The sequence below is a fragment of the Cebidichthys violaceus genome, unplaced genomic scaffold (genome assembly GCF_023349555.1).
Source record: "Cebidichthys violaceus isolate CVI_PGR_0920_01 unplaced genomic scaffold, fCebVio1.0.p SCAF_11, whole genome shotgun sequence".
Taxonomy (NCBI): domain Eukaryota; kingdom Metazoa; phylum Chordata; class Actinopteri; order Perciformes; family Stichaeidae; genus Cebidichthys; species Cebidichthys violaceus.
The window spans coordinates 16,927,323-16,949,393 of NW_027176274.1; positions in this window are offsets into that span (position 1 = coordinate 16,927,323).

The following is a 22,071-nucleotide window of genomic DNA, read 5'->3' on the forward strand; positions in this document are numbered from 1 at the left end:
AAATATACTGTGATAACAATGTGTACCTTTTCAGAATTGAATCATGGCAGTTTTATATATAATTTAGAAATTCAACCACAATTGCAGCAAAGAGTTTTTGGAAAATTCCCCAATCAGACTCACTGAACAGCTGTTTGTGTGTTTCTGGGACAGTGTGGTTGGTAAAGCCCTGTCCAAGAAATGCCTTGCGGGATGGCTTTGTGTGTGCATCTCCTAAACCTATAGGCATGCAGGAAGAGACCCTCCTAAACACTCCACACCTGGTCCGTTCATATGGTTCTATCTTGGACACAGCAGGCTCCTTCTCAGGGTCTGTGCTTGCTGGAATGACAGAGGACTTGTGAAAACGGTGGGGTGTGCGTCAGTTGTATCGTACCAGACTCACCACAGGGAATGTTACACCTACATGTTCCTGTGCTCCTTGATGACCTGGGGGTATGTGGTGTGCAGGGTGTCTACTGCTTGTCTTTTGACCGTGTGTGAGTTAGAACACACGCTCTGCCCTCATCATTACTTATATACATTCAACTCAGTGTAAAATATCCACATGTCGGGTATGCTTGTCACGTGGCACTCCACATGTAGCTCTGAGCAATGGTGTTTGTTTATTCAAACCTTTGTCAGGGTTCCCACTGGCATCCTCAAAGTGTCACTGGCCCTTTGCATCAAGATCAAAAGGGACTACAGGCACCCTGGGAAGTGCAGCAGAATGTTCATGTCAGTGCCTTAAAGTAATCCATGCAGCTTAGTTAGCGTGATGGCTGCCTCACTGCGCTGATAATGCTGCAGACCACACACATAATCAATACGAATGTGTCAGTGACAATAACTTGACCCTTTCCTGTTTTCCCTTTCATTATATCTTTATCCTCCTTTCAATATGTACTCCGTCCTAACCCACTCACAAATATTTATTATGTCAGATTATATCATAGACATTGTTAAGTAGACACTGTGCTAATATTTAGATGGTACATTGAAACTTTACCTGAAAGCGATTGCCAGTATCATCAGTAGCCAATTCATATTTGTCTCTTTGGTTTTCTCTTAATTGCGAGTGTTCCTGTTGTAATCCAGCAGTTGAGTACTACCACTCAATAATGAATGAATGAAAGCTGGTGAGGTTTGCCACATGTTTACTATAAGTTTGGTATATTTCAGTTTGCCAAAAGGGAGGATATTATAACTACTTTAAATGTAATGTGGTTAAATCACATTCACCTGAATACAACTCTCGTTAAATTCCAGGTATAAGTTGGTTCCAAACCAGCTTCATTTCATTGGTGGAAATAATATAACGTTTTAAGGTTGACAATAGACAGAGCAGTACATGCCACAATATCCACAATACCATTTCTCCATTCAGTGTCCTTTTTTGTATTACCGTGGTTTTTGTATTTTTTTATCCCATTTACAGCAAATCAAATTAAATCCCATGTAACCATTTTTCAAAGCAATGCATGTGTTTGAGATTTTGGATGCGTTTGTTCTAAACATTTGGAACAGCCACGGTTATAAGACTTTTTCAGTTTTCATAAAGTCCCGCTGTTGTTGCATAGTAATGCACTGTACAATTCTTAGTTCCAGGTGATTATACACTAATAAAAAAGTCAAGTGTATTATACTTTATTTCTGACAATAAACCCCTCACTGCTCCTTCAAGGCAAAGGTTAAAGCCTTTCTACACCAGTCTGTATTTGGACAGCTGTGACACTATATGAAGAAAAATGTGTTTGTTGTTTGGGAAAATATTAACTAGATCCGAAGTGACATTTTTAATTGGAGTGGCATCTGAATGCTTCTTTAAGCTCATGAGTTGATTGCTAAGAGAGGGAACAGAATGCAGTGTTAAAGCGTAGGCCACCTTCTTTTTCAATGCACTGTTTTTGTCTGAAATCCAATTGCAGTCTATAATCTTTGCCATAACCACCTTGCAGAAAAGAAAATTGCCTCAGTCTTGCTGCCAGACTCAATCCTGGAAGGATTTTATACAATTGTATTTTCTAAACATGAGACTATTTCGGGTATCATGACCCCTCATGGCCAATTTAAAAGAGGCACTTCTGTTGGGAGAACGGGTGGGCAAAAGGTCTGTGATAATTTCAGCTCTGAGTGAGCACATGCTGACGACACACTGTATGTATTCCAAACCTCTCTGCCCTATTGGCCTCCTTATCAAAATGCAAATGAAGGGTGGAGGATTGCGGATGTTGACGGGGTGCCCGATAAATATTTAAACTACAGAAGCATGAAGAAATAATCAGGGCTAAATTATGATGGGAGTGTGGATATGCTGGGTAAGGGTGGTAACTGCGCGGCCAATTCACATACCAGTCACACATACTTCTTTGTGATCCACAAAATCAATATTCATTCTGCTGCCCACTCACATTGTGCTGAATTTGGAGTAAGTGCAGCTTTGACAGAGTAAGGTAATTGAGTGTTTTCCTAGTTGGTTGATTTTGTAGACATTTTTCCTGTGACAGCGAGTAGGAAACAAGTCGAAACAGGCCGACATCTTGCACTGCAAGCAGATTAGCATTTCAATACAATTTGACTGCATTGAATTCAGAGACTGACTCAGACATATGACCAGTAAATATGCTGTCTTTATCTTCTAAAACAACTCTCACTGTTTGTATCTCTCCAAAAGCCAATCAGGATGTTCTTCCAGGAGTCCTCAGAACGAGAAAAACAGTTTAACCAAGAAAATTGGTGTAATTGAAATGAATATTGTGCGTTGAGCAAATTGTACAGAGCTACATCAATACATCCTCAGTAACAGCTAGATACAATTATGGCACAGAAAACAGCTCTTCAATACATTCCTTAGGAGAAATAGCAAACCCTGCTAATTGGGCTGAAAGAACTCAAAACAGCCAATTCCCAAAGGGCAACCACATTATACATCACTAATTACAGTCCCACCATATATGCTTGCAGTGTGGCAACATACTGTACAATGACATGTTCTCAGACATTTCTGTTATGTAATTAAAAAACATCTACTGGTTCCTAACCTCTTAAGTGGATCACAGAGTGGCATGCAAGTGAAATGAGATAATGAGAAATAAATTATAACATTTATAATTCACATTTATTTATGGTAAAAGGTGAATTAACTAGGGATTAAAACATACAATGTCAGGAAATATAATAATACTGTTAATCCAATAACCATTTTGCATTAGGAACCAGACCTGTACAGTATTAGTGCAGTTCAAGTTCAAGTGAATAAATCGTCTTCCGAAGGACAGACTGAAATACTATCTCTAAACTACTTTGCCAACCTTCCTGGTGCTTAGTGTAATTGTGACAAATGGCACCCATTTTGGAGTTAAGGAGGCTTGTATAAAGAACGATAAGTATTTTCAGATAGTTGAGAAACAGGTATGTCACATACTGTACCACCTCAAGAAAAAGAAAACTTTAACTAAAAAAAAAGAAATGATGTCATGTTTCAAGAGGCCTTGCTGAGATTAAAATCTGTTATTTGTTTCTTCATTTTGTGCTCCCGAGGTGCAGGAAATATCTCACAGCGCCTATAGACCTGCAGCGTATGGATGCTCTGACAACTTTTAAACTGAAGAATGTGTTGCAAAAAATTGAATCCTGGCTGAGGTCACAGGGGTCAGCTGCAACACTTTCAGGCCTGTGTGTGTGTGTGTGTGTGTGTGTGTGTGTGTGTGTGTGTGTGTGTGTGTATGCTGTACAGTATTGTAGCTGAGGAGGCACCTGATTTGAATTATGTCACATATTCACATTCTTATAATCAGACTTCTTAATGATAATCATTTCTGTATTCTGGCACACACGTTTGTAGTTAAAACACGATGCAAAGTTAAAGATGTACTAGACAATGCTAGATGTTATGATTTGGCTGTGTGTAGATAAAGTAGTTATAATAATATCCAGAGTGAGATGGTACTGATTGCCATAACATTTTGTTTGAGACAATCATCCCCAAAGGATGACCCATGATGACTTTGATGATCTTCTGATTTTTTCATCTAGCATCGACATGAAGTTTATGTTTTGGGGTTTGTGTGAAATGTCTTCCTATGCACTTTGATACATACATTGACGCTGAAACAACATTAATTTTAAGTACTTTGGTGGTCCCCTGATTTTTCATCTCCATATTCAGATCAAAATGTGTCCAAAACTTTGGTTTATGACCAAATACCTGCACAGCTAATGACATTCCCATCAGCCTCAGCTCCACTTCATGGTTACCAAATGTTGGCATGCTAACATGCTAAGCTAAGATGGTGAATCTGATCAACTTCCTAAATGAAGATAAGAAATACAAACATAGAACAATAACAAACCATGTTGACCTGCTGTCATATTAGCTGTAAAGATATCTGCGAAGTGCTCCCTGCAACACAATCATTTTTTTCACTTGATTCCCTTACAAATTCAGTTTGTGACATGACTAAGGTATTCACAGTAGGGTAATAATTAGACAACTAAAAGCACATAAAGACTTTCATTATGGAAATGTTGTGACCATGGCAATTGGAGTATACATAAATAATGTAAGTCTTAAAGCACTGCAAGACTCAGCAGTGTCCCTAACCTCTATGCCCTTACTTTAAGAAAAACGACTTCCTCCATTGGAGTTAGATGTTGCAAGTGAACCCCTTTTTACAAATTAGCTGCATATATGAATGCAATTTGTGGGAGAACAGATATGCATGTCAAAGCAGGGAGGGCCCTTGAAAGTAGAGGGTTAATGAGCTGGAACAACCCTCTCCAATCTGATGCGAAGCCCCGTTCTGTTCCCCGTAGGCAGCCTTTAACTGCCATGTTAGTATAGTTAGAGCTGAAACTGGGCAAGTGCTTAAGTTCAGGGAACAATTTCAAACTATAATGTGACTTACATACTGTAACTGGATAATGGCGTGACTAGCATACAGAGTCTTATGTAACTTCCTCAGACCAAAGTAAAAAAATAAAACAATGCAGGGTTTAGACATCTTTATGTAAATTACAATACATGGCTTATGACAATCTTTTTTTTCCAGCCCTTGTCCCTCAGGCCCTTGATCACATGTCAGTCTCTGTATCGTGACACTCGTGCAGAATCTCTCCAAAGCACAAAGCTAAACGACTCTAGCACGCAGAGGTCATTGATGCATGCACTCATGAGAAGATTCCTGGACCCATAAGCATTAATTGTAAGTAGTAAGAGAAATGAAGTGTTTCCAGTCTCTTGCCGTGAACAGGAGCTGTCAATTGTGTGTCATTCAATGTATGAATCCAACTGGAACTAATGGTTATGACACACTGAAAGCTCCCGCCTGAGTCCTGAGTCATCATTAAAGTGGGTAATCAGAGCAGTGTTTCACTGAGCGTCTGCGGGAGAGCGGCAGGTGGTGAAGCTGAAAAAGTACAGAGAGAGTGGATATCTGCGATAAATAGTTATCTGTAGTAGTAGTAGTAGTAGTCTGTAGAAGTCGTGTTTTATTCAGCCATCACATTCAATACAATAAATGAAGCCTATATACAATCTAGTATACAATGCTTGTATATGCCTATCCTACATTCTTATCAATTAAGTTGCCCATGAGAAAATTAAATATAAAAAAAGAAAAAAAAATGTAACCCTCAAAATAGCTTAATAAACAATCATTTTGAACACCAAAAATGTGTTAATACATTCTTACATTTATGTTAGCATTGTTCCATACAGTATTGCTATTGACTTTGACATTTTTACCATTAATATAGTCAATATGTGGTCTCCATGTTATTTTATGATCGATCACAGTCTTTGTACACTCTTTCAATTTTATCATCAGATTTTTTTCTTCAATATCCCCATCTATATGGGGATATCCCAATCTATGTATTTTCAAAAACCATACATTTTGTTTTCTTTATATTAGGAGACAATTTATTAACATCAAACCAAGCTTTGATGATTTCCAGCTCCCTTTCTATAGCAGACAAAAGTCCCGTTAAACTTTTTCTTGAGCAAAATAAATTTGCATCATTTGCAAAGATGACAAATTTAAATAATTTTGTAACATTGCAAATATCATTAATATAAGGTACTCCACAGGTGACCGTCCTAAGTCCTGACACCATGTAATTAACTTTCACACAATGTTTTCTATTTTCCAAGTAGCTTTTTTTCAAAATTATTGGCTGTCATTGGCTGGACCAAAAGCCTTCTGCAGGTCCACGTAAATACCAATAGAAAACTCAACTAACTAAAGTCATTTTCAACTGCCTTTGTTATTCCTTCCACCATCTCCATTAGTGCATAAGTTGTAGATCTATTTTTCCTAAATCCATACTGATGTTCACTCAATAATTAATTTTTACTCATAAAGACATCCAATTGTTGCACAAATAATTTCTCTAATATTTGTGAAAATTGAGGAAGAAGGGATATCGGTCTATAATTATCCTTGTAATGCTTCTCTCCATTTTTAAATATTGGCATTACCTTTGCAGTTTTTGTATTATTAGGAAAAAGACCTTTTTGAAAAGACTGATTACAGATATCGTTATTATGAGAAAGAGAGGAGCGTCTGACAACCATCTCTGCAAAGTTTTATGTAATGTGCATAATCAAATGCACGCCTCTCTCAGGTCGGTTAGCCTTGATCACGTCGCTCTAAATCAGTTCGGACCCACCCATTCAGTCTGAATCAGGTCATCAACTAGCCAGGATGAGTCCTACCCCCCCCCTCTCTCTCGTCTCGCCGTGTGACAAAACAGTGGACAGGTGGGTGTGCAGGTGTGTCCATTGAACCAAAATGACAGGTGGCCTCTGAGCCTGTTGCCTGGAGACAGTGGCTTGGCAGGCTGGGTAGGAAGGGCCAGCTGTACCTCAGGCAGACAAGGGACAGGCCAAACCCGGTGCCCGGGAGGTGTGACTGAGGCGATGTCAGCGCTCGCAATGTCTCGTGAAATGATTTGTTTGTGAGAGGAAGGATTCCTGCAGTGCCTCACATTCATCATGTGTGCTCGTACTTGTCAATAGGTGGACAATCAGCGGACACAAGGAAAGGAGTGCGAGAAAGGGTAGACATTAAATAAAAGGTCTCACAGCAGGCATAAGGTACGACATGTGGCGGAAAACAAGTGATCCAGTAGAAAACCTGAGTTTTCCCGATCAAAAACCACATCCAGAAGACCTTTACTCTGCCAAGGCAAAGTGAAAAGGACCATTAAACACAGTTTCAGGGTAGTCGGCTGTATTTCTGTGCACTTCTTTTTTTTACTCTTACTCCATTGCTTTGATTATTTTTTCCTCAGTGTAGTTATCACAATAAGGGCACCACTACCTGGGCGAAACATTAAAAAAAAAGAACTGTATGATGCGTGATATTGAACCAGACTCATGTGCAAAATTGTGATTTGTATATCTAAACTGCTGGCGAGTTTATTCTACCAGTAAATCAGCTCAAACCTTTCCAGTGTTTGAATTACAATTTTGTTTATTACAAAGCTGTTTGCAGTGTAACACAGGTACAAACCTATATGGGTGTGTGCATCATGTATGATCATGCTCGTACACTCTCAAGCACTAATAGACGCGCCTTCCATCTGGTCAGCAATGTGAATGGCCCAAGTCCAGACGTGGCTCAGGTGTGCCAGCTGTGAGCACCTTTAAATGGCCCAAGGAGCACCATCTGTAGCTGTTAATGGGGATGGGATGGGAGGTAATGTAGTGCTAAATAATGGTGCTGGGCCACTTGGCACCACCCTTACCTCTAACCTTCCCCCCCGCATCACAGTGCAATCACTTTCTCAAAGCAAGATAATGATGTGGCCTCATCATCTCACGGGTCCCGCTGTGTTTACCATGCTGTGACACAAGTCAGAGCGCATCGATGTTTTTCTCAACATGTGGGTCTTTGTCTTCACTAATGGATGCATGCTCTTAATCCTGACATTAAGGTTCTAATAATGCATTGTGTTGTGTTGAGGATTACTACGGCTAGCCTGGATTTTCAGCCCCCTGGTACTCTTGAGCAGGACGAGCAGTGTATGAATGTAATGCAAATCAAAACTAGGCAAATTAAATTGTGTTTCCAATCATTTCATGATTGAACACAGTGTCACTCAATTCCAGTAGATATGGTAATACTTCCACATGCTCCATTGTTTCCTCAAAGGATTTGCCTCGGTCGGGAGGCAAAGCCTGTAAACCATAACCTGTAAATGTCCTCATGCAGCCAAACACCATTTATGTGTGTCTGCAAGTAGTCAACATTTACAATGTTCAGCATACTCCTGCAGGGAAGCATTATTCATAATATGCATCTCAGAACAAGGCTGTAGCCAGGGTTGAGAAATCCTGAATTTTAAATACTATTTAATAATAGTAAGCGGAGGTCTGGAGGTCCTCCCCCTGGAAAACACTTTCCTGCATATGAGTGTATTTTTGTGTACCGGTTTATAGTAGCAACGGCATTATTTATGTAAAAGATAATATTTGTTAATTTATGAATATTATATAATTTCTGTCCAGAAATCCCCCTAAATCCTACACACTGTTCCTTTTAAATATATGACAATAAAATAGAAATACTTTTGTATGGCACTTTGTAGGTGGACGGTATAATCCTTGTTTTGGCTCTCCTTTGAAGTCACCTGATTTCCTCCTTGAGTTGTAATTATAACTTGTGTGTAAACATGAATTGTTGCGGGAGCTTTTCGTTACATGACAATGAATGTTGTTTTTCTTGGAGAGACCAGCCACTGTAGGATCCTTTGTGCTTGTGGACAGGCATTCACAGTTTGACTGCAGTATCAACAAAACAGCCCGCAGCAAACACTTCAGCAAAGGTCACCGCTGTACAGGAGAAAGGTCGTCACTGTACAGCAGCCGCCTGTGGTGTATATTTGTGTCATGCCATAGAACTTTAATGCATGAAATATTATATAGTATTCAGGGCAAGCAACCCCTGATCCCTCACATGCACAGTGTGGTGTAGTAAGTGTCACATGTAAATGACAACGATATAGTTCCTCATTGCAGCAAGTCTCTGTTTCTAATGTTTTGGCTAATTTCATTGAGTGAAAACATGCACTGGTATAAAACTCTGTAGGAAGTATGAATCCTAATGTAAAAGGCTAATGTACATGAATAATGTTGCTCTGAAATGCAGTGCAGTGCCTAATTTGGCTAAATTGTTTCCATGTTGCATACTACTGTATAAAATGTGATTATACTGTAAGGTTCCGTGTCATTTCAACTAAAGAATTCAGTTAAAACAGTTGAAATTACATATAATGTGTCTTACACACAAAACATACAAACATATAAAGCGCCAATAATTGATTGCGTATAATCGAATAAAGTGCATATAGCGGAGTAAAAATATACACTTATGTACAAACTAGAAATTAAAAATGAAGATATAATGTAATGAGACCAGGTGTGTGTTAATGTCAACGATGTGTGTGTGTGTGTGTGTGTGTGTGTGTGTGTGTGTGTGTGTGTGTGTGTGTGTGTGTGTGTGTGTGTGTGCGTGTTGAGTGCTGGGTGGCTGTCCACCAGTCTGACATCATGGGGGTAAAAGCTGTGGTACCTCCTGCCAGATGGCAGGTCACACACTGGGATTGAGGTTCTGAAGAGTCCTCTGCAATGCTGGAGGCTTTTTGAAAACATGTCTCTAGATAGACGTCCTGGATGGAGGACAGACACTCCTGTGACCCCCTCAGCTGTCCCCGTTTCCAATCCACATACAGCTGGTCTGATCCTCAGAATCCAGCTGCAGCGAGAAGCGTTGAGACGGAGCATGGAGAGCTTCACTGTCAGCTTCTGTGGGATGATTGTGTTGAAGGCTTAACTGACGTCAATGAACAAAATTCTGGCAGACATACTCCTATTGTCCAGGTGTTATAGAATATTATGAAGGCCAAATAATGCGGTGTCATGGGCGGATTATGAGACAATGGGGCCCTGGGCACACACATGCAAAAGGCGCCACCATCTGCGTAGGAGCCTGACACACAGACTTTATAGTTGTTTAGCCTCTTTTGGGGTCTCTTTGTAGTCGTTACATATCTCTCTGTGGTTTTGCTTCTCTGTGTGGTCATTTTGTGTCTCTTTGTAATTGCGTTGTGTGTCTTTGTGGTCTTTTTGAGTCTCTTTGTGTGTGCTTTGTGTATCTTTCTGGTCATTTTGAGTCTCTGTGTAATTGGTTTGTGTCTCTTGGTGGATGATTTGTGCGTCTTTGTTATTGGTTTTTGTCTTTGTAGTGGTTTTGTTTGTCTTTGTGCTTTTTGTCTCTTTGTGGTCATTACGTGTCTTTTTGTGGTGATTTTGAGTCTCTTTGTGGTTGTTTTTTGTCTATTTCCAGCTGTTTTATGTTTCTTTGTGATCATTTTGAATCACTTCCTGATACATATCCCTTTGAGTGACATTTTGTAGGTGAAGGCCAGGGGGGCCCCTGACACTTAGAGCGATATGATCAGTGGTAGGGGTCCAAAAAGTTGGAGAATCTGGCTTTGATGTGGCCCATGACTAACCATTTGAAGACTGCAAAAAAAAATGATTCTGTATTTGGGGAACTAAACAGTGCAACAGGAAATGAACTACGTTGTGTGTAGTACGACAGTTACATCAGCAAGCAACTGTCTAGTTGGAGCACAGTATGTAAATTGCAAACTCAATGCAACATACTCAAAGAGCTTTAGATTCATGTGGGGCTAGAGACCTTCTCCCTCTTTATAATTGTATTTGTGAACACAGCGTTAGGCCCCGTTTGATGGTGGCAGCTTTGAAGCCAGCCTGGCTTCAGGGTTATGTTGAAGATATCTGTGACGACACAGAAAGTGTTGAGAAATTTGAAAGAGTCTATAGAACTTGTCAAAATGTCTGAGATGTTACAGTCATAACAATATGGCTGCCATAGTTTGAATATACTGCACTCACACCTGTTACACAAACTGGCCCTGATCTAGAATCCAGAATATTTTTGACAAATTAATTTAGTGATTTAGTGGGTATGAAAAGGAAAACTTCTGATCTGAACTTCAGTGTTACATGAGACGCATCTATTAAACCCAGATTATTTCATAGAACATTAAATTTAGAAAGCTACGAACGTCATTGGGCACACATAGTAACTTTCACAGCATGTTGTCCATCTGTCTGTGAGCCCTGCAGAGTTTCATTCACAGCCCCTCCACACACAAAAGGCATTCATCTCCATTAAAGTCAGTAAGGGGTCTGCCAAGCCCTCCACACCTCTGTCAGTCCCCATACTTTGGATGACATTGAGCCCAGCAGTAGTCAAAGAGCTACAGGGGAGGTGACGGTGGCACAATGGGAGCCCACACAGTGCTGTATTGGCACAACTACTTATACTACCACTACTATTAATACTACTGCTGTAACAACTTCAACTACGGCTACTACTATTACTGCTATGACGACAACTTCTGATACTATTGCTGCTGCTACTGTTACGACTTCAACTACAGCTACTATGAATGATATGACTACAGTTGCTGATAATACTTCTACTATGCTATGACTTCCACTACTGATACTAGCCTACTACTATTGCTATCCTTACAACTTCAACCTATTCTGGTGTTCTACTACCACTGCAAATCTCATTAGTACTATGAATACTAGCACTATTACTAGGGCCGTCAACTTTTTAATTTAGTTTTGAGTGAAATTATAACATGTCTTCAGCTTTCACATCATAAACGGGGTCCTGAACAGAATTCTCCTATATTCAACATTTTCAGCAATCCTCTGCAGGAAAAGATTTTAGGAGGACATTTTCTATGTGGTACAATGTATTTTGAGGTCAATTTATTTTTCATTGCGTGAGAGAATGGACGTGTGACATGAGAGCATATGAAAAGTGTCAATTAGATGAGACTCACGGTCTACGCGTGAGAGTTGGTAGCCCTGCACCAACTTTTGCTGAAACTACTAATGCTGCTGATGCAGTTAAAAATACTGTCAATCCCACTCAGGGTAGGAAATTTACATATTTTTTAGGGGGCAATTTTTGCCCCCACTGACTGAAATCCGGGACATTTAAAAAAAAATTGGGGGCACTTTTTGAAACTTGTGAAAAATAATAAATATACTTATTTAGGCTTACAGTATATGAGCAATTGTCATCAAATAGCAATAATAAGACTATTAGGCAGTAGTCTACAGATTGAAAGTGTTTTCTTAGATTTTTTGAACAAAAAACAAACATATAACAATAAACAGACAATCACATTAAATTGTATTCTTATTTCTTTGTGGTTATTTATTATTATTATTAAATTGTTTAAACAGCTATTAACAATTATAACTTTTCTTTCTTTTTTATAATTATAACTTATTATATTTATAGATTTTTGTTTGTTACCTTTAATCATGTTGTACCGACCTAGTACAGGAAATACAAATAGGACAGACAAAACAAAGAACAAAAACATGTAACGGCGGGTGCTCCGGGAAACGCATTTCTCAAACCCTACCAGCATCATTCCCCCACCCCGATGCTCGCTTTGCCCACATGTCGGCCCCCACAGGGGGCAGGCGTACCCACACTTCCAGCGCATGCGGTCGGGTGGCGTTCCCCCCCTCTGGTGTCGTTTGGCTACCTGGTTGATCCTGCCAGTAGCATATGCTTGTCTCAAAGATTAAGCCATGCAAGTCTAAGTACACACGGCCGGTACAGTGAAACTGTGAATGGCTCATTATGTTTTTATTTTTTTATTTTATTATACTATATTTATCCCGTTAAGGGGGAAATTTGTCTCTGCATTTGACCCATCCCTGTATCAGGGAGCAGTGGGCTGCCCATGACAGGCGCCGGGGAAAAATCATTAAATCAGTTATGGTTCCTTTGATCGCTCTAATGTTACTTGGCAATTCTAGAGCTAATACATGCCAACGAGTGCTGACCTTCGGGGATGCGTGCATTTATCAGACCCAAAACCCATCTCGGGACACCCCGAGATGGGTGACTCTAGATAACCTCAAGCCGATCGCTGGCCCTTGTGGCGGCGACGTCTCATTCGAATGTCTGCCCTATCAACTTTCGATGGTACTTTCTGTGCCTACCATGGTGACCACGGGTAACGGGGAATCAGGGTTTGATTCCAGAGAGGGAGCCTGAGAAACGGCTACCACATCCAAGGAAGGCAGCAGGCGCGCAAATTACCTACTCCCGACTCGGGAATGAGTACACTTTAAATCCTTTAACGAGGATCAATTGGAGGGCAAGTCTGGTGCCAGCAGCCGCGGTAATTCCAGCTCCAATAGCGTATCTTAAAGTTGCTGCAGTTAAAAAGATCGTAGTTGGATCTCGGGATCGAGCTGACGGTCCGCCGCGAGGCGAGCTACCGCCTAACCCTAACCCTAACCCTCTCGGCGCCCCCTCGATGCTCTTAACTGAGTGTCCCGCGGGGTCCGAAGCGTTTACTTTGAAAAAATTAGAGTGTTCAAAGCAGGCCCGGTCGCCTGAATACCGCAGCTAGGAATAATGGAATAGGACTCCGGTTCTATTTTGTGGGTTTTCTCTCTGAACTGGGGCCATGATTAAGAGGGACGGTCGGGGGCATTCGTATTATGAAGCGCTCCATTTATTTATTTTTTTAGAACGTTCGGTTCTTCACGCACACGCAACATCAGTCAAGGCGAAAATCAAAAACATTCTATGGCAACTGGACCGGGTCATATAGGCTACAATGTTTTTGACAAGTTCATTAAATTATCATTATTAGAGAGGAAATTATGGGGGCATTTTTTGCCTCTCTCCTAGTGATATCAGGGGCAAAATTATATTTCTTAAGGGCAGTTTTGCCCTTTGCCCTCGTGTATTTCCGACGCTGATCCCATTACTAACTTCTAATACCGCTAATTCTAACTGCTTAGATTTCTGCTATTACTGCAATTTCGGATATATTGTAACTACAACTAGTACAATGACCCCAACTACTGCTGTTGTTAGAAGCAGTGTTGTAGAACTCAATATTGGTCTTAGTCAAGACCAATATTGCTATGACTATCCTGCTACTGCCAATGATGCTTCAACCAATACCAGTACAGTATCATTATTACTTCTGTTAATGCTACAACTTCCACTACTAATAGTATTACTTCTGACAATGAATGTACTACTGCTGTTTATTCTGCTACTAGTTGCTGCTAATACTGTTATCGCTTCCTTGACCAGTACAGCTACAGCTGTTGCTACATCTGACGCAGCTTATAGTGATAATGATACCACCACTGAAACTTGCTACATGTGCTGCTACTACTGCTGCTGCTAAAAATCACAATGGTAGTGTTCTGGGCTCAAATAAAGTGCCTTAGTAAAAGAAATGAGCTTCATCTAATTGTATTCCAAAGCTAAAGGTCTTCATTCTAACATAGAAATGTTGTCCGTTCACTAGTGTTTTTGAATGACAAGGAGATGTTGGAGAGCTGACTAAGAGGTTAATCTCTGGCTAGCAATAGTTGAGCAACCCCCCTCCCTTTACCCTTCCACCCGCCATAGCCCATCAGACACAAAGTCATATGAGGGTGGAGAGGGCGCAAGTTTATTGGCACTTACGACCCACCGCAGACCTGTAGTGATCAACGAGGGGTTGGACACCCAAACATGCCATGGCAAAGGGGGCCAGTGGACCATAGCTGCCTCATTAACGCCGGTACATTAACTGTAAATCCGAGCAAAGATCCTCCCCAGGCCCCCATCCAGGACATCAGGTGAGAGGCCTCCAGCTACAGCTTGTGAGGGTCAATCTGCTATAAAAGGCAACCGTTTTCATGGCCTGCAACAGAGAGATTGGAGACCTCCCACTCCTCTCCGATCCATTAACTTCACCCTTTCATGGGAGGCAGAGAGACCAGTCGCTGAGCTCCCATAATCCCTCGCATTACCTTCACCTGACCTTCATATGCCCAGGAAAGGAGCAAGGATGTATGAAAAGATGAAACTGCAGCTGTTGAAAGATCATTCATTTAAAAAAAAAAAAAAAAAAAGATACAGAGTGGATGTGTGAGTTTGATCCCAAGTTGCTTAGTGTTTCTCACTTTGAGAGAAAATACTTTCTGGAGGTTATAGTTTAATATGGAAAGAATATCGCCTGGTCTCTACAGGCATTTTGTTCATGTTGGACTATTTTGCAGAACATCGCTTTACATCTGATGTCAAAGATTTGTACCAATACAGAAAGAGGAGCGTCCCTTATGTAACAAAGTGGAAGGTTGTGGAGGTTGGGGTTGCAGATGGATGACTTTCTCACTGAAGACCATAGCTTGTGTGCCATCAATGTATATCAATTGATCAACCATTTCATTTCAAGTTTTTTTCAAGTGTTTTAGATGCTTAGCCCGATCTTACCTTAATCTTAAGATATTGTTGCCATAAATGGTTATTTGTTGGAATCAATATTTGCATTGTACTGAACATTCAAGGTCATTTTTATTGATTGTAATTTAAAATGCCAAATCATTCAAATCTACATTATGTCTGGGAAAATTACATGCTGAGGTATGTTTCTTGATTGCAAATAACTGGTCCTTCATATGTTTTAATTACAACACTATTCAATGTACAATGATGCAGGGATAGTTTTGTAGGTCAACCCGGAAGTTAGCATTGCACTGGTTCCCTTGACGAAAAACAAAAAAATTGTATTAATGCCAAATATAAGCTCTGGGACAAACAAATGTTTATGATCTTCGCAAATGAACACCACTTTTAATTGCATGAATGTAATCGCCAGACATAAAAATCTATTATTAGGCTATAACCAAAATTGGCTAAAGGTATTTAAAAATCAAGTCACTCTGTTTAAGTTAAAGTAAGTTAGGTAAATGTTTATTTGTATCATGGGTTTTCCAAAAAGGAGGTCAAGTAAATCAGCGGTAACTCTGAAAAGCTTTCAGTAAGCCTGGTCATAGACAGGTTTAAACAATCCAGAACTGTGTATGAGCAAGTTTAAAACACACACACACAGATATTTTATCTGCTAATTATCAAATTTACTCACAGAGCAGGTGTAATGACAGCTACAAAAGACATATGAAATACATTAAAACAGGAATAACAAAACATAAAACATAAAACGAAGCACTTGAAGCAAATGAAATCAGCGGTTAAACTATTCAGAACTATTATCAGCTGATAGCGATCGGTGTCCGAACAATTATAATTTAAATCTCAGACTCACTGTATACAGTGAAACGATAATTTACGTAAAGGCAGCATGGGTTCCACAATGGATTCCTGAGGTACACCAATATCACAACGCAGGGCTGACAACAATTCATCATTTATCTTGACCCTCTGAGCTCTGCCTTGCATACATTTAATAACATTAGGGAGAGAGTTGAACATTGAGAGATTTGCCAGTAGAACACAATGATCCACAGTGTCAAAGGCTGTCTTTAGATATAAGAATATGGCCCTTATCTTTTACTAGATTTCATTACTGTAATACCTGCTTCACTATGTGATCACTGCAGTGCCGCCTGCACTGGCACTAAACACTGCCAGGGAATGCACTTAAAGTTACTAAACCAGAACAGTGCCATACGACTCACGCGAGGGATTGGGTTGCAATATTGTACGTTGCCATTTGTGTGGTCCTGACACAGACACAGCAACACATCAGGCCACAGACCACTTTGTTTGTTTTTGAAACCCCCTAGGATTAAAAAAAAAGGGGACATACTGGAAAAAAAAGGCATAGAAATAGAATGAAAGAGTAATTCAGTTGGGGCCCATATGGGGAAATATGGATGTCCTGCAGGGAGATACACAGAGAGCAACAAACCACTCTGAGTTCCAGTTGCACTGCTCACCTTGCTTTTACACAGACAAATGGATATGCATTAGTGAAAAGGTGTGTGTGTGTGTGTGTGTGTGTGTGTGTGTGTGTGTGTGTGTGTGTGTGTGTGTGTGTGTGTGTGTGTGTGTGTGTGTGTGTTTGGGGAAGATGTGAAGCCCTGTCTTGACACTCCAGCCCATGTTGGTTTCCGCCTATGAATATTGAAAAACATCTGGGGTTTTTTGGGGGGGGTTTTGTATTTATATCAAGCTGGTCTTTTTTGAATAAAAAACCTCAAGAACCAAAGACTTTTTTTTTAATAACACCATTACCTAACATGCCCTTCTTAAAGATTTCTTTCATGTTCTTCAACCCATGAAAGAGTCATGACCCATTCAATATGTCTCACTATATGTTCTCCATATAATGGTTTAGCTGCATGTAGGCTACAATCAGTTCATAAAAGCTTTTGGATTAAACATCATCTTCTGGTCTCATATATCATGCAGTCCTTGTTCACACACCGGTCCATGAAGTTAATTTCTTGATTGAACAGTTTTTGACTCTGAGATGAGATTTGAGCTGTCCTCTATGACGTCCTTGGGTTTTGTCACATTCTGTTGTATTGATGGGACTATAAAACACACCCAATCATTGTCCTTTGTTGCATTCACAATATCTGAGTTAACCACTGAATACACAATCAAAACTCTTTGGTGAGACATGTACACAGGGAGGAATATCTAAATAGCTATCACAATGTATCTGCCTTTAGTGAATAGCGCACATAATAGAAGCCATGATGAATCTGCCCACTTGCATTTATCAGCTATCCTTCATTTGTACCGTGGGGGCTGCATTGATTTCTAGAAATAGTAATGCTGCAAAAATAATATCAAGCTCATGTCTCACTTGTGATGTTGATCATTTCATTTGTATTAATTTCATATCAATTGGTTGGCTAACTTAAAGGTGCGATGTGTAGTACCTGGCTACCTGCTCCAAAGAAATACGGGGCAGTGTTTTGCCTCTACTACTGGTTCCATACAATCTTAATTTACATTTATTTAAAAAGCAAACTACTAACTGACAGCAGGGCAAGAACACGCAAAATTCAACCTAACTGCTGAACTCTAAAAGACGGTCAAAAAAAGCCCTGCTGTCTTATAATTATCATGTGCGGCATAGGCGTATTTTGCGTAAGCCATCTGTGTGTTTACTGGGCCACCAACCGGGGGTTGTAAGGTCCGTTTACGCTTTGATAGTTGGTTTATCGGATTAAGTCCAAAGTGGTAGAAATGAGAAAACGACATGAGCATTCTCATTGTCCCCGCTGGGAGGATAACTGTCTGCAGCTCCGGGAGATGGACACCCAGTCATCTGCTTCAGCAACTTGAATTCATCCAGCGCAAAACCCCAGCGCTGGGAGCCACAGCATGCTGGGTCTAACCCATGTAACGGTAGCAACAGTAAGTTTGCTGATCAAGTGGTGAGTCAGGGCAGTCCCCCGGGATCAGACCCCCAGGGTCAGACCCCCCCCCGGTGCTGGTGTTTGCGCGGTCTGAATTCAAGCTAACTGCTAAATAAGGGTTAGATCTCCTAGAATTGCTGCACGCTCTACTCCCAGAAAGCCTGCTGGCAGCGGGGAAGACGAGACGATGGTGCTGGATTCAATCCAATGAGCAAACTATCAAAACACACACGGACCATGGGTGTATTATATAAAAGTACTTGGTGCAAATCCATTTCCTCATTCTCTGGACAAAGAGCAGACTGGTGCTGAAGTGAGTCACTTTCGCCTTTCGAGGAACAAGTGGTATTGCAAGACAGGACGGGTTGGTGCTAGCTGGTTGGCAAATACCTCTGCAATACACAATACATACATTGATGTATTAGTAGTATTGACAACTGTTACTTCTTCATTCTTTTGATACAATTCGATACTTTTTTGAACGTTTTAAAATACAATTTGGGTCAGATCTTACACGTTGCACATTTAAGACAGCATAATTATAATTTCCCAAACATTTTACTCTCCGGAAAGAGACATGATAGCGGAACTATGGTGCATATAGTGCAGTGCGATATGGACCCATAAAATGAAAAAAAAAAAGCTTACGCATGCTGTACAGAGGTAAAACCATTTCCTACCACTGTAGATTATTTTCAACATTTACACACAGGTATGTATGTCTCTTCATTGAACACCTGTACTGTGATACGGTTGTACATTGTGTGTGAGAATTTAATTTAATGTATTTTTATTATGTTATATGTTCAGCCCAAGTGTTTATATACTACTTATAAATACTACTAATTCAAAAGAGCCTACTTTTAATGTCATATACAAATTACATGCCCATTTTTAGATGTTGAATGTTGCATTATGGGCCAAAAACTACAGAGTGTGTGATTTGAAAGCAAAATCTCTGAAACATCAAATATTTTTATGTAACAAGGGTGCATTGCATCCTTTGAGTCACAGCAGTGCATGGTACTTCACCGAGCCCCGGCACCATGTCTGTGCAGCTGACGGAGGCAATGACATCAAAATGAACAGAGCTACGGCACCCTCTGCAGGAGAGCAGAGGAGAGAGAGACAAAGAGAGGGGAAGAGAGAGAGACCCAATTCCACTCCTCTGCTATCATATACTATACAATGTCAGCAGAAACTCAATTTTAAAAAGTGAAAAAATATTACTAATAACCCTTCCTCTGACAATATAACAACAGGAAGTTTGGCAGCAGTTGGTCGGTGCTTTGCTCTTTACAGCTGCTATGTATTTATATCATACGGGGTTTTCTTATTATTATTTATTCTGCATGTGTGCTCACACCATTTGCTTTCTCAGTGTGACCTTTATTGAAATATATATTGCATTTTCAAACACACCAGAGGATGCATGAATTAATTATGACAAATGCCGCAATGACATTGATATATTCTGTCGGTGTCGCACAAGCTCGCACACGCCACTTCACATATAGCCTGTCTGCAGTAGTAAACAGAGACTTCATGCTGATATTGCACACTGTCCCCTTGCAGGTGTCACAAACCGGATCATTTACAGCAATTATTCCTGTTATTATTACTGTCTGTCTGTCTGTCTGAGCCTTTGTCTGTGTCAGTCAGACGCTCTCTGTGTCTCTGTCTGTCTCTCTCATCATCCCTTCACTCTCGCCTTGGCGCAACGAAAGGCAAACATGCCTGTGAACTCCAGGAGGCACATAGGACTCGGAGTGGATCAAAACCACAGAGGGTGGCATTGCACACATACTCTGTAATACTTGTGCAATCAATCACATTTCTCTCTCTCTCTCTCTCTCTCTCTCTCTCTCTCTCTCTCTCTCTCTCTCTCTCTCTCTCTCTCTCTCTCTCTCTCTCCTCCACACACCCATCATCACTTGTAAGCCAACTATGGCTTTGCATTATCTTTCTCCTTCCATGGCATCACCATGAAACAGTTTGGATTTTGATTGATCTAAGCACGATGAATAAGATACAGAGTGCACATAGGGGGCTATTAAGATCGGCCGGGAGCACAAGGCGACATGACTTCAAAGTCGTTTTTTTGTTCTTTTACTTACAGTACAAGTGCGACCGTTGGGCCCAGGGCAAGGGAGGGTAGCCCCAAACCTTGCAGCACAAAGAGAGGGAGTGGTTGGGTAACGGCTTTTTCCTTCAAGTGAGACGCTGCTCTATGCAGGGATGACTAACACAGAGGAAAGCGAGAGAAAAACTAAATGTTTCTTCTTGATTGATACAGGCTTTTGTACTTAACTAGTTCAGTGACTTCATACTGCGCAGCGTTTGGTCTCATTGGCTCCTTTCAAAAGGTTTCAACAGCAGTGAGCAAACAAACAAATCTTGATTTCACATGAGGAAAGACAATGAAGCAGGATGCAACAAAACTTGCTTTGGATAAAAGCAAAAATGCACCTACGTCTCCAAAGCAATGTGAAGAGACATTTCTTTCTCAAACTGGTTAGAGAAAACAGGACACGGGTGCCTTTCATCCAACCACAAACCAAAATAGCAATGATTTGGCACAAGGTTCAAGGACGAGACTCCTGCTCTTAAAAAATTACCCGAGTATGGCTCGTAATAATATACCAGCAGATGAAAAAGTGAATCTCAAAAGCTGTTGGATACATGCGCCACCACTTCACATATTCAAATTAATCTCAGACAAAACAACAAAAGGCAGAGGATCAAAAGATGTTTAACATTTTTTGTGCTGGCGCTGAATGTATATATATATTAGATAGAAAACCGGTTTGACTTTATGAGCTGCTCTCACATTTATACAGTATCACAATATGGAAAAACAAAGAACAATTTTTGTATACTCTGTCCTCAAACATGTCACATACATACTACATATTGACCTACATAGTTTGAAATTGTAAAATGAATATGATTTGAAGAGATTTGTCTTGTCTTTGTACAGTGGCACACTTGGATGTTGTCAGCTGGTAGCCAAGCAGCTGATGAATTAGCCAATGACTGTGGAGCAGGAATGAATGAATGATCCAGACTCTGGTCATCTCCTGCATGAGGGCCGCTACAACTCTCTCCTCACAGGAGCCCCTGCATCTGCCAACCGACCTCTGCAGCTGGTCCAAAATGCTTCTGCCTGTCTGGTGTTCAACCTCCAACACCGCTCCATGTCTCCATTCACTACTCCGCATCCAGTCCAAGACGTTGAAGTAGCATCCGCATCTTCCTGTGAGTCATGTTCAAACCCCCATTATCCTCTGCCTCCAGATGAGTGGTCACCCTGTCACTCGAAGGACCCTGTGATCACTCATCCAGGTCAAGGCTCTTATTCACTTTGACTGAATATAGATTACAGTATTCATAGCATCTTTTTCTTTTGGGGAGGTGGGGGTACTGTGGCTTAAAGGCAGCATTATACTCAAAGCAAAGCCTAATGCTTGTGCAAAATAGAAACTCAGTTGAATGCATTGAATGCAATTTTTTTCTATTGTCTGTATTTTTACACAGCGTACCAGTGGGGGTACACCGAGATTAAAAAGGCAGCTGTTACCTTGGGGGAGCCAGAAATGGCAGTGACAAAAACTCAAAGAAGAATGTAAAACAACGGCTCCAGTGAAAGAGAGACTCGGGCAGCTGAGGGAATGGGATGATGTGGAAAAGCTGTTTGATCGGTCACAAAGGTGCAGATATCTAACAAGCTCCGCAAGCCAAATCTTAAGATGACTCACTTTGACAAACATTTTGAGAGGTGGGAACAAAGGCTTTGTCCATTTCCATAATAGTCTAAAGTACAC